This window comes from Lolium rigidum, chromosome 4 (assembly GCF_022539505.1).
Source record: "Lolium rigidum isolate FL_2022 chromosome 4, APGP_CSIRO_Lrig_0.1, whole genome shotgun sequence".
In the NCBI taxonomy this organism is placed as follows: Eukaryota; Viridiplantae; Streptophyta; class Magnoliopsida; order Poales; family Poaceae; genus Lolium; species Lolium rigidum.
This window is the reverse complement of record NC_061511.1, coordinates 115432877-115447055: the sequence shown is the minus strand read 5'-3', so window position 1 is coordinate 115447055 and position 14179 is coordinate 115432877.

The following is a 14179-nucleotide window of genomic DNA, read 5'->3' as shown; positions in this document are numbered from 1 at the left end:
TGAACAGAAGTACTAGTACAGTCTCACAATTTTTTTATCATTATACTTTGCAAGATTTAGCGGATGCGCCAAATTTCAGAGATAGATCATGATCATGGTAACACACTTTTCAATGTAATGATGATTTGATGTTGCACTCGACCTTGAACATAAGTACTAGTACGGTCTCACAATTTTGTATCATTATACTTTGCAAGTTTTAGCGGATGCGCCCATTTTCGAGGTAGATCATGATCATGGTAACAAATTTTCAACGTGATGATGATTTGATGTTGCACTCGAACTTGAACGAAGTACTAGTATGGTCTCACAATTTTTATTATCATTATACTTTGAAAGATATAGCGGATGCGCCAATTTCAGAGATAGATCATGATCATGGTAACAAATTTTCAACGTGATGATGATTTGATGTTGCACTCGGCCTAGAATAGAAGTACTAGTACGGTCTCACAATTTTTTTTATCATTATACTTTGCAAGATATAGCGGATACGCTAATTTCGTAGATAGATCATGGCCATGGTAGTGACCAATATTCAAGGTGACGATGATTTGATTTTGCACTCGGCCTTGAAAAGAGGTACTAGTACGGTCTCACAATTTTTTATCATTATACTTGGACCTTAGCGAAATTCAAAATCTCATAGCGGCAAAACTTCCCGCCTACAAAATACAAAAATTTCACACGCTTCCAAATTCCCATTCTACCCCTGTGGAGATGACAAGCAAAGTCGGTTGGTGGGGGGTCCGCCCGTCATTTTTTGGATCACCACCTCCCTAGCCCGGAAACCCTCCCAAAAAAAATTCATTTCCCTCAGACCACCCACCGGAACTTCCCAAGTCCCTCTCTCCCACCTCCACGACCACCGCACCGGAACATCCCCGCCGGACTTCCCAGGCCTACCCGAGCCCTCGCGATCCTCGTCATCCGGCTGCCTGCCGGAGCCGCTTCATCGACGCCGTCATCAACCGGATCGGATCATCCCCGCCGAACCTCGAAACCATATGCTCATCTAGCAGTCTACCGTAGTCGCTTCAGCTGCGGTATCATCCACCCCACCGGAGCCGCTTCGCCGGATCCATCGTCCACCGCATCGGATCTTGCTCACCGACACCGCTGTGCACGAACCGGATCTGCTTCACCGGCGCCGTGCATGATCTAAACTCTTCTACTGTCGCTTTTCTATTGCTTGCCTGCAAGTTCTTGTTTAATCTTGGGGGAACATGTTTGTGCTAACGACGCGCCGTTACGTTTTTGCAGATGAGATGAGTAATCATGAAGTGTAATGGCCGTCTCTCCAACCCCAAGTAGCACATGTAGCGTACTTCATCACCGGATCTATCAACCCCAGGAAGATCTGCTCGTGACTCCCACAGAGTGCTTCTCCTAATGTAAGTCCCTTGTTTTAGCGCCATGTTCCGGGTTCGGATGCTTGTTTGTCCGAAGCTCTTTTAGTTCATTCCTAGCTATGACCGTAACACGTTGCTATTTTCTACTTCATTGCTAACTTTAAGCGATTGAACATTTTGGTTTGCATTCCCTGCTCCGTAGATGTAGCCATCATAACTTCTATCTTGCTCGGCCGTTGTTACAAAAATTATAGGTATTATAGTAACATCCTCGCTATTATTTAGTTCATGGCCAATTTTAAGTAATTGCACATGTTGGTTCGCATTCCCCGCTCTATAGCTTTTGGCATCGTAACTTCTATATTTGGTTTACATTCCCCGCTCCGTAGATCTAGCCATCATAACTTTATCTTGCTCGGTCGTTGTTACAAAAATTATGGCCTCGCTACTATGTTGTTTGTGCCAATTTTTTACTCCATGAACATGTTGGCTTGCATTCCCTGTACTACAGGTGATGCCATTGTTTTGTATCTAGTTCATTGTAAGCTAACAAAGTAAGGACTTAGTTTGGCATGCTATCACTCTGCTATCTAGCCTGTAGTGCAAATAAACTTGTCATACTACTAGATAATAATTTTGCGTGCCATCTTGTTCTTCAAAAGCTGCATTATTGACTTGTTTCTCTGACTTGGCATGACGCTCACATATGGAAAGCTGAACATATTGGTTTGCATTCCCTCTTATACAAGTTCACAGGTGATCCCACTATATTCCGTATCCGGTCCATCCTAAGCTCCAGCATTAACTATCCTCTATGTGTTGCTCATTACAAGTTTATATCCCGAAACATCTTGATTTGCATCCCCTTCACTATAAGTTCAGGAGTATTATTTAGTTCACGGCCAAAATGAAGTAATTGCACTTGGCACATGTTGGTTCACATTCCCTCCTCTTTAGCTTTTGCCATCGTAACTTCTATTTTTGGTTTACATTCCCTCGCTTCCGTAGATGTAGCCATCATAACTTCATCTTGCTCAGCCGTTGTTACAAAATTTATAGCCTCGCTACTATGTTGTTCATGCCAATTTTGTACTCCCCGAACATGTTGGTTTGCATGGGACTCGACAAGTAGTAAGTCTCGTCGTTTCATTCTAACATGCTCGTTATATTGGTCGTTGGTATGCGGCATGCACTCTTTGTTTGCTTATTGTGCGCATTACAATGATCTTGTTATAACGACGAAATGATGAGTTCCAAATTCTTTGGCAAACAATATTGCGTTGTCTTTGCGTTTCCATTGTTGTTGTCTTAAGTTGTAATGTCTTTGTTTCAGATATAGGTGCTGCATGGACAACTTAAAAGATTGCCGGATCGCTTCATTGTATTGCTAGGTTTAATTACCATTCAATTTCTCTGGGTTCTGTAATATTTTTTCAAAGCCTTGCAGCTCGATGTAATATTTAGTTAGTTTTTATAGTTCTTTCGCGCATTTTTTCTTTGGTGCTTGTGGTAAGTGAGGCTATCCGACGTAAATCAATGCCGCGTAAATATTCTCGCATCTAAATCACGAATTCCCATCCCTTAAACGGCCCAATTAAGCGAAATCACATACGTGCCGGCCCGCAAAATCCTAAAGCGCCTTTTACGCCGCATATAAACAAGAACTAAACGGGCTGGCCCACTTACTTATTGGGCCAGCCCACTTGATTTATCGTGGACCCCACCCTTTATTGGGCCGGCCCACTTGCTTTAAGGTGGACCCCACCCACCACCGGGCCGGCCCACTAACTAGTTGGGCCAGCCCAATTGCTTTTGTGGTGGTCCCCACATACTAAACGGGCCGGCCCTTTAAGACGAAAGTGGGACCCACTCGTGTTTTTGGCCCGCCCACTAGCGTGTTGGGCCGGCCCACTTGCTCTATGGTGGACCCCACATACTAAATGGGCCGGCCCTTTTACAGGAAAGTGGGACCCACCTGTGTTTTTGGCCCGGCCCACTAGCGTGTTGGGCCGGCCCACTTGCTATACGGTGGACCCCACATAATAAATGGCCGGCCCTTTAACAGGAAAGTGGGACCCACCAGCGTTTTGGCCCGGCCCACTATCTTGTTGGGCCGGCCCACTTGCTATATGGTGGACCCCACATACTAAATGGGCCGGCCCTTTAGCAGGAAAGTGGGACCCACCAGAGTTTTTTGGCCCGGCCCACTCGCTATATGGTGGACCCCACATACTAAATGGGCCAGCCCTTTAACTGGAAAGTGGGACCCACCTGTGTTTTTGGCCCGGCCCACTATCTTGTTGGGCCGGCCCACTTGCTATATGGTGGACCCCACATACTAAATGGGCCGGCCCTTTAACAGGAAAGTGGGACCCATCGGTGCTTTTGGCCCGGCCCACTGGCTTGTTGGGCTAGCCCATTTGATCAAATGTGGACCCCACGTACTAAATGGGCCGGCCCGATAGCAGGAAAGTGGGACCCACATGCTAATTGGGCCGGCCCACTAACTTCTTGGGCCGGCCCGCTGCTTTAATGTGGACCCCACTTTGTAAATGGGCCGGCCCGATAACAGAAAGTGGGTCCCACATGTCTTGTGGGCCGGCCCTTTTGCCCGTTGACCGGTCAAACGAGTGCATTCGGCCCGCCCACATGCTTAGTGGGCCGGCCCATTAAAGTTTTGACCAGCCAACCTTAGAGGTTAGGCCCGGCCCACGTAACTAATGGACCAGCCTCAGCCTATATAGTTGACCGGTCAAACTAAGTCACCGGCCCGGCCCGCAAACTTAATGGCCGCCCGCTTAAGACGTGGCAGGCCTCGTGTGGGCCTACCATCTACCACGGGGTTTCAGCCGGTTAACGCCGTTAACTGCCAGTTAACGGCCTCTGCCACGTGTCAGTTTGCATGACGTCAGCAGTCAACGGGCTCCCGGAAACACTTCGGCAACGGTCCGATTTTCCGTGGCGGAAGGGCGCCCAAGCGCGACGGACCGAAAAAATCGTCGTAGGACTTTGCCTGACGCAGTTTCCACAACAGAACCCATATCGTCGGGTTAGGCCCATAGGCGACGAAAAATACCCCTTAGCGGACGATTTTGAGACGTTGTCTATCAGAACTTTTCTTGTAGTGAACCATATAACAATTTAACGAAGAAGATTCAACCTTCGCCATGAATACTATGAGTAAAGCCTAAGGACATATTTGTCCATATGAAACAGCGGAGCGTGTCTCTCTCCCACACAATGAATGCTAGGATCCATTTTATTCAAACAAAACAAAAACAAAAACAAACCGACGCTCCAAGCAAAATACATAAGATGTGACTGAATAAAAATATAGTTTCAGGGGAGGAACCTGATGATGTTGTCGATGAAGAAGGGGATGCCTTGGGCATCCCCAAGCTTAGACGCTTGAGTCTTCTTAAAATATGCAGGGGTGAACCACCGGGGCATCCCCAAGTTTAGAGCTTTCACTCCTCTTGATCTTAGTATATCATACTCCTCTCTTGACCCTTGAAAACTTCCTTCACACCAAACTTCAAGCAAACTCATTAGAGGGTTAGTGCACAATCAAAAATTCACATGTTCAGAGGTGACACAATCATTATTAATACTTCAGGACATTGCACAAAGCTACTGGACATTAATGGATCAAAGAAATTCATCCAACATAGCAAAAGAGGCAATGCGAAATAAAAGGCAGAATCTGTCAAAAACAGAACAGTCCGTAAAGACGAACCTGGAAGGGGCACTTAACTTGCTCAAACGGAAAAACTCAAAACTAATGAAAGTTGCGTACATATCTGAGGATCACGCACGTAAATTTGCAGATTTTTTTGATTTTTTTACAGAGACTTCTGCGCGAATTCGTGACAGACAGCAATGCTGTTTCTGCGCAGCAATCCAAATCTAGCATCAACTTTACCATAGAGACTTTACTTGGCACAAAAACATGATAAGGAGAGGTTGCTACAGTAGTAAACAACTTCCAATACTCAAATATAAAACAAAGTACTGTAGTAAAAACATGGGTTGTCTCCCATAAGCGCTTTTCTTTAACGCCTTTCAGCTAGGCGCAGAAAGTGTATATCAAGTGTTATCAAGAGATGATGCATCTTCAGCGGGGTTTGGAGTTTTCTCAACCATGCATAGTATATTGGATACATAAGTTTCAGCGGCTCCCTTTTCATTAGTCTTGGGCTTGCTACTCTCATCAAACAAATTTTCAGGAACAAGCCAAGCATAGTTATTTTCTAGCGCTTCATTCATTGCTAGGAGCTTACATGGTATTGGTGCTTTGATCTCCCCACCATCACTAATATTATTAGTGTACCTTACTCTCTCCATGTCCATCTTTTCAAGGATACTAACAAAATTGGTATAAGAACCAAGCATCTTATATTTAATAAAAACCTTTCTAGCCTCTCTTGCTATACTACCAAATTCTCTAAGAAGGGTTTCTAAAACAAAATCTTTCTTTTCCCCTTCTTCCATATCACCGAGTGTAAGAAACATGTGTTGGATTATAGGATTGAGATTAACAAATTTATTTTCCAACATGCGAACTAAAGCAGCAGCAGCAATTTCATAAGTAGGAGCAAGTTCTACCAAGTGTCTATCTTCAAAATCTTCAACGGTACTAACATGATTGAAAAATTGTTCTATATTATTTCTCCCAACTATAGACCCACGTCCTACCGGTATGTCTTTTACGGTAAAATTAAAAGGAAACATGTTGAAATAAGTAAAGCAAATATAAGTAACTAATTTTTTTGTGTTTTTGATATAGAGTGCAAGGCAGTAAATAAAGTAAAGCTAGCAACTAATTTTTTTGTGTTTTGTTGAAGTGCAGCAAACAAGAAAGTAAATAAAATAAAGCAAGACAAAACAAAGTAAAGAGATTGGGATAGTGGAGACTCCCCTTGCAGCGTGTCTTGATCTCCCCGAGCAACGGCGCCGTAGAAAATATGCTTGATGGCGTGTATTGCACACGTTCGTTGGGCAACCCCAAGAGGAAGGTATGATGAGCACAGCAGCAAGTTTTCCCTCAGAAAGAAACCAAGGTTTATCGAACCGAGGAGGAGCCAAGAAGCACGTTGAAGGTTGATGGCGGCGAGATGTAGTGCGGCGCAACACCGGAGATTCCGGCGCCAACGTGGAACCTGCACAACACAACCAAAGTACTTTGCCCCAACGAAACAAGTGAGGTTGTCAATCTCACCGGCTTGCTGTAACAAAGGATTAACCGTATTGTGTGGAAGATGATTGTTTGCGAGAAAACAGTAAAGAACAAGTATTGCGGTAGATTGTATTTCGATGTAAGAGAATTGGACCGGGGTCCACAGTTCACTAGAGGTGTCTCTCCCATAAGATAAACAGCATGTTGGGTGAACAAATTACAGTTGGGCAATTGACAAATAAAGAGAGCATGACAATGCACATACATGATCATGATGAGTATTGTGAGATTTAATTGGGCATTACGACAAAGTACATAGACCGCTATCCAACATGCATCTATGCCTAAAAAGTCCACCTTCGAGGTTATCATCCGAACCCCTTCCGGTATTAAGTTGCAAAACAACGAGACAATTGCATTAAGTATGGTGCGTAATGTAATCAATAACTACATCCTTGGACATAGCATCAATGTTTTATCCCTAGTGGCAACAGCACATCCACAACCTTAGAACTTTCTCATCACTCGTCCCGCATTTAATGGAGGCATGGACCCACTATCGAGCATAAATACTCCCTCTTGGAGTTAAGAGTAAAAACTTGGCCAGAGCCTCTACTAATAACGGAGAGCATGCAAGATCATAAACAACACATAGGTAATAGATTGATAATTAACATAACATAGTATTCTCTATCCATCGGATCCCGACAAACACAACATATAGCATTACGGATAGATGATCTTGATCATGTTAGGCAGCTCACAAGATCCAACAATGAAGCACATAAGGAGAAGACGACCATCTAGCTACTGCTATGGACCCATAGTCCAGGGGTGAACTACTCACTCATCACTCCGGAGGCGACCATGGCGGTGAAGGGTCCTCCGGGAGATGATTCCCACCTCCGGCAGGGTGCCGGAGGCGATCTCCAGAATCCCCCGAGATGGGATTGGCGGCGGCGGCGTCTCAGTAAGGTTTTCCGTATCGTGGCTCTCGGTACTGGGGGTTTCGCGACGAAGGCTTTAAGTAGGCGGAAGGGCAACGCGGGGGGCCACACGAGGGCCCCACACACCAGGGCCGCGCGGCCAAGACCTAGGCCGCGCCGCCCTGTTGTGGCGGCGCCTCGTGGCCCCACTTCCTTTCCCCCTCGGTCTTCTGGAAGCTTCGTGCAAAAATAGGACCCTGGGCGTTGATTTCGTCCAATTCCGAGAATATTTCCTTTGTAGGATTTCCGAAACCAAAAACTGCAGAAAACAACGAATCGGCTCTTCGGCATCTCGTTAATAGGTTAGTGCCTGAAAATGCATAAATACGACATATAATGTGTATAAAACATGTAGATATCATCAATAATGTGGCATGGAACATAAGAAATTATCGATACGTGGTGCGTAGGAGGTATCCTACCGCCGCGCGCATATCATCAATAATGTGGCATGGAACATAATGTCGGAGACGTATCACTGCCGCGCGCATATGGCATGTGATAGGTGGTGCGTAGGAGGTATCCTACCGCCGCGCGGAGGTCCCGCGCAATACTAAAATACGCACCATGCAGCTCCTTCACAAAAAAAAACCCTTCTGGCACCCCGAAAATGGAAAACCCGTCGCCCGTGGTTCGGATTGGAAATCCGCGACCGGGGCCTTGCTTCCCATCCTAAGGCCCACGCACGTGCCAAATATGGCCTCGTTCCGACAAACTATGTGGTGAAACGGGCCGTTTCCTACTCATTTCCCCTAAAAGCCATAGAACTCCGGACGTGATAGCCCTATTCATGAAGGGTTTTTCAAGATAATTGTCGTATCCCAGTTCCGTCTTTTGCAGTGGTTACTAGGACACATAAAATGACGCCACGTGGCTCCGCTCGATTTTTTGGCTCCATTTGCTTTGCCAACTGTGCAAAACGGGGCCGCCGGGACATGCGGTATGGCCGTACACGCCGGATCCTGGATTTTACCAAGTGCTAGCCCATACAGATCCTGGATTTTACCAAGTGCTAGCCCATGTATGCGGAAATCGTCAACGCCGGGTACATGCAAGGTTAGCAAAACCTTACATCACACTTGTACATATATGTTAGGGGCAGATGCAAGTTTTCCAACAATTCTGACGCTCCGGTGATCTGTATCTTGGAAAACCCTAGGGCGGGACCCCGTAGATCTACCCCTATAGCTTTCTCCGTGTGAGGGTTTACCAATGGACTTTTTTACTTGCTTTGGTTTGTTTAGGACATATGTACATGGAAACCATAGGTTGGGAATACTTTACCATAAAATAGGCTCTGTTTGAGCCGTGGCGGGAGTTTCCACATACAGATCCTGGATTTTACCAAGTGCTAGCCCATGTATGCGGAAATCGTCAACGCCGGGTACATGCAAGGTTAGCCAAACCTTACATCACACTTGTACATATATGTTAGGGGCAGATGCAAGTTTTCCAACAATTCTGACGCTCCGGTGATCTGTATCTTGGGAAACCCTAGGGCGGGGACCCCCCGATCTACCCCTATAGCTTTCTCCGTGCGAGAGTTTACCAATGTAATTTTTTACTTGTTTTGGTTTATTTAGGACATATGTACATGGAAACCATAGGTTGGGCATACTTTACCATAAAATAGGCTCCATTTGAGCCGTGGCGGGAGTTTCCACATACAGATCCTGGATTTTACCAAGTGTTAGCCCATGTATGCGGAAATCGTCAACAACGGGTACATCCAAGGTTAGCCAAACCTTACATCACACTTGTACACATATATTATGGGCATATGCAAGTTTTCCAGCGATTCCGACGATCCGATGGTCTGTATCTTGAAAAACCCTAGGGTGGGGACCCCGCAGATCTACCCCTATAGCTTTCTCCGTGTGAGGGTTTACCAATGGACTTTTTTACTTGCTTTGGTTTGTTTAGGACATATGTACATGGAAACCATAGGTTGGGCATACTTTACCATAAAATAGGCTCTGTTTGAGCCGTGGCGGGAGTTTCCACATACAGATCCTGGATTTTACCAAGTGCTAGCCCATGTATGCGGAAATCGTCAACGCCGGGTACATGCAAGGTTAGCCAAACCTTACATCACACTTGTACATATATGTTAGGGGCAGATGCAAGTTTTCCAACAATTCGACGCTCCGGTGATCCGTATCTTGGGAAACCCTAGGGCGGGGACCCCCGCGATCTACCCCTATAGCTTTCTCCGTGCGAGAGTTTACCAATGTAATTTTTTACTTGTTTTGGTTTATTTAGGACATATGTACATGGAAACCATAGGTTGGGCATACTTTACCATAAAATAGGCTCCATTTGAGCCGTGGCGGGAGTTTCCACATACAGATCCTGGATTTTACCAAGTGTTAGCCCATGTATGCGGAAATCGTCAACAACGGGTACATCCAAGGTTAGCCAAACCTTACATCACACTTGTACACATATATTATGGGCATATGCAAGTTTTCCAGCGATTCCGACGATCCGATGGTCTGTATCTTGAAAAACCCTAGGGCGGGGACCCCGCAGATCTACCCCTATAGCTTTCTCCGTGTGAGGGTTTACCAATGGACTTTTTTACTTGCTTTGGTTTATTTAGGACATATGTACATGGAAACCATAGGTTGGGCATACTTTACCATAAAATAGGCTCTGTTTGAGCCGTGGCGGAAGTTTACACATACAGATTCTGCATTTTACCAAGTGCTAGCCCATGTATGCGGAAATCGTCAACGCCGGGTACATGCAAGGTTAGCCAAACCTTACATCACACTTGTACATATATGTTAGGGGCAGATGCAAGTTTTCCAACAATTCTGACGCTCCGATGATCTCGTATCTTGGGAAACCCTAGGGCGGGGACCCCGCAGATCTACCCCTAGGGTTAGGGTTAGGGTTAGAGTTAGGGTTAGCAATGTATGTGGAAACCCTAGGGTTAGGGTTAGGGTTAGAGTTAGGGTTAGGGTTAGAGCTAGGGTTAGAGCTAGGGTTAGGGAAACCGTAGGGCGGGGACCCCGCACCATATGTACATCGATAGCAAATGTTGGGCCTAGTGGCTCCGGTTGACCCGTCTGCGAAGAGCGTCACTCGTGGGACCTACATATGCCATCTACCAATTCTTAAAAAAATAGAACCATTTTTTACATAATTCATACTAGTAAATAAATAATACAAACATAATATAAAGTAATATAAGAGAGGAAAAAATAAAAATAAACCCTACGGCGGGGACCATGCAAATCTACCCCTAGGGTTAGGGTTAGGGTTAGCAATGGACTTTTTTCCTTTGTTTTAGGACATATGTACATCGATAGCAGATGTTGGGCCTCATCGGCTCCCGTCGACCCGTCTACGAAGAGCGTCACTCGTGGGATCTACATATGCCATCTACCATTTTTTCCTTTAAAAAAGTAACTATTTTTACATAATTCATACTAGTACATAAATAAAACAAACATAATATAAAGTAAATGAGAGAGAAGAAAAAAAGAAAAAAAATATGTATGCCGAGGGTGGCCGTCGGCATAGGTGGGTGATGCCCTATGCCGAGGGTGGCCCTCGGCGCCTCGTTGACGCCGTGACCGAGCCGTCACGGCCGGAGCGGGACCGGAGCACATGCTTGTGCTACGCCGACGGCCTTGCGTACGCCGAGGGTGGCCGTCGGCGTAGCCCTCTCTACGCCGAGGGTATTCATACGCCGCTGCCATGGACCGGACGTACGCCGACGGCCCCGACATTTGGCCGTCGGCGCAGCGAGCCATTCCTGTAGTGCATATTAGTCCCTGACATTACTCCCCCCTTTGAGACCATTGCTCAGCAATGGATAAGTTTCTTCAGAAACTTTTATCATTGTAAATTATCCTCGAGGATTCATTCACCATATCAAGGAGGCAGAAATGTTATGAAGATAATACTCATTTCTCGAATCTTAACACCATCCTTTGAAGATAGCAGCAAACACTTTGTATTGTAATTTCGATGGACACCCTTGCTGACAGATAAACTTCCTGTTGTCTTCATTACCAGAGGTGTTGCTCATTGGTGATGGACTTTGTAACCAAGTTGATGTCTTCACTGCTGTCAGTTCCAGCCAGCCAGGGTGCCACGGACATACTACACTGCTTAGTAATACTAGATTTAGATGTGCGCCTTGGCGCACGATCCCGTGAAACTTGTGCCGATGCAGACTTTGTATAAAGATAATAAAAATCAATGAAATGTTGATCGCATGTATCTCAATTTTGGGGTTAGGTTATTTGACACAATCTTGTGAATATGTCTCATGGAGGGCATATAAGTTTAATGTTGAAAGTCTATTACATAACATAGCTAATGGAATTCATATGTACAATATGGGAATTTTATTCAAGTTTAATAACACGGTCCTGCAGAGAACAAATGATATTGGCCAAGGAAGTAGCTCCGATGGATTATATTCACATGTAGAGCAAAAGAAGGCTATGTATCCATGCCCGTGAAACGGATTTCATCATTATAGCATATAAATAATTTAAAAAATCATTGCATGCAAGTATTGTAGGAAAATCAGTGTGCACAGTGGGGAGGTAACTTTGAATGGACCAGCTTGCTTATAAAGAAACATTCTTCTTTGATAGTCATCTTCCGTAAAATGCAAGCAATCATTTTTTATTTCATGTTTATTTGAAAAGACAAGTCGGTGTCCACATCCATCCTCGAAGACCGGAGAGATCATAGAAACTGATTTTTTAAGAACCCGATAATTTAGTGGCACGTAAAATTAAATTTCAACATGCATAACGAACGTGAAGCTAAAAAAACATGTACTACCCGTAACTCTTTGCATGTTCAGAGTTTGAGTTTTGTTTAGGACAATATGCACATAAGTTCCACAATGTGTTAGTACGGGAAGCGATGCTGTAGTAATTCATTGCATGTTCAGGTTTCAAGTTTAGCCAACCTTCTTCACAATACCTCATAATATCAGGGTAGGACCAGATGCATCAAATGTAGCCAGCAATTTTGCACCAGCGCACTTATGTTTTTTGTTGTTGCAAATAGGAGTAAACCTTTTGGTAAATGTAAAGCTAAGATATGTACGAAAATGGAGGAGATTTACATTTGTAACAGTGATTTCTTTCTCTTTAGCCATGGGAGTCGCACAAAGCTGCAAGAACCAAGAAACACATCAGCACATCGACTTAAAATTTGGAGCATAGAATGTGAGAAAACAGTGATCATACGAAACATGCCCTTCGATATAGTGAAAGACGAAATGGGGAGCCGACCCTATGCTTTGTTAAACTCGGTTGTTCTATTCCTTAGTTTGGCGAAGCTGTATGCCCAAGCAATGTGTAATCGTATTCTTAAAACCGTATGGCTTTATTATTTTAAAGTCGGGCAATATCTTGCCTGTTATCTAAAAAAAAAGACGAAATGGCATGCCAGGGGTTGTTCCTGAGCACATAGTTGCCTATTGAACAGTAGCATATTGAACATGTCCTTTGATATACATAGTAGAAGGGCTAATGGCATGCCACGAGTTGTTCTTGATCACATAGTTGAACAATCAGGTGCAGGTGGGTGTTTCTTAGCTAGAAGGACCAGGCTGAGTTGCACGCAGTTCTAGAGGATTAAGTAAATACTCACGTTTAGAAAACCGAAAAGCATAAGAATATTCAAAGTAATTTTCCAAGAAACCATAAGCCGTTTTCATTCCATTCAGCTTATAAATTTGTAATTAAGCAAGAGTAGTTTTGGTTAGCGAGAGAAAAGGCACTAAACAAAGTGTGACCTGGATACGGTGGATGTTTTGAACACAAGTACTAAACCCAACTTGAAGCAGTACGTAGGAGTTGCATAGATCATATGGTTCTGAAATAACATATGTTTCCAAAATAACAAGCACAAGATAAAGATTATATGCCTAACATTTACTTCTCGTAAGAAGGATTGCAAGAATACCCAAAAGTACACAAAGTTATATATATCCAAAACATTTGAGACATTATACCTGCTCCAGATTTACGCTGCCTCCTTGGGCGGTCAATTAGTCTGAGCTTTCTGCGGCAGCGCTCAGCACCTACAAACATTTTACACTAGACTTGCATCGCCAGCCAATCTACCATGAAGGCTGAATTTTAGACAGCAAAACTACTTATAAGGAAACGAACTGTGGTGTTTTATCAGCTGCTAACAAAGATCATTGGCAGGTCAAACCATAAATAAAACTATCAAAAAACGTAGCACATGTGCAAAAACGATTAGAAACTAATCAATAAGCTTGGCCCGGAAGACCCTGTTGTGCGCACATGAACAATTTACCAACCATATAATATTTAGAAAACAAAAGATTGAAAAACATGCCATCCGAAGCTACTCACCTAATTATAATCCAAGATAGAACATCAAACACACCTATCAATTCCATTTTAATTACAGTAAAAAGAAACGATATTATAGCAAACAAAGACAAGCACATTGGTAGGCAGTAGTATACAGGAATCAAGATCCAAAACACATGTCAATTACCCATCTATATTCCTTCAACAAAACATAACCATGATAAATTAGGCATCATTTACTGAAATAAATATTTGGCTGCAAGGGCATCGCTACATTTTTTACTGAAATGTTGTTAGTGGTAGGTCAACAAGCGCGATGAATATGAAATCGTTAGCCAA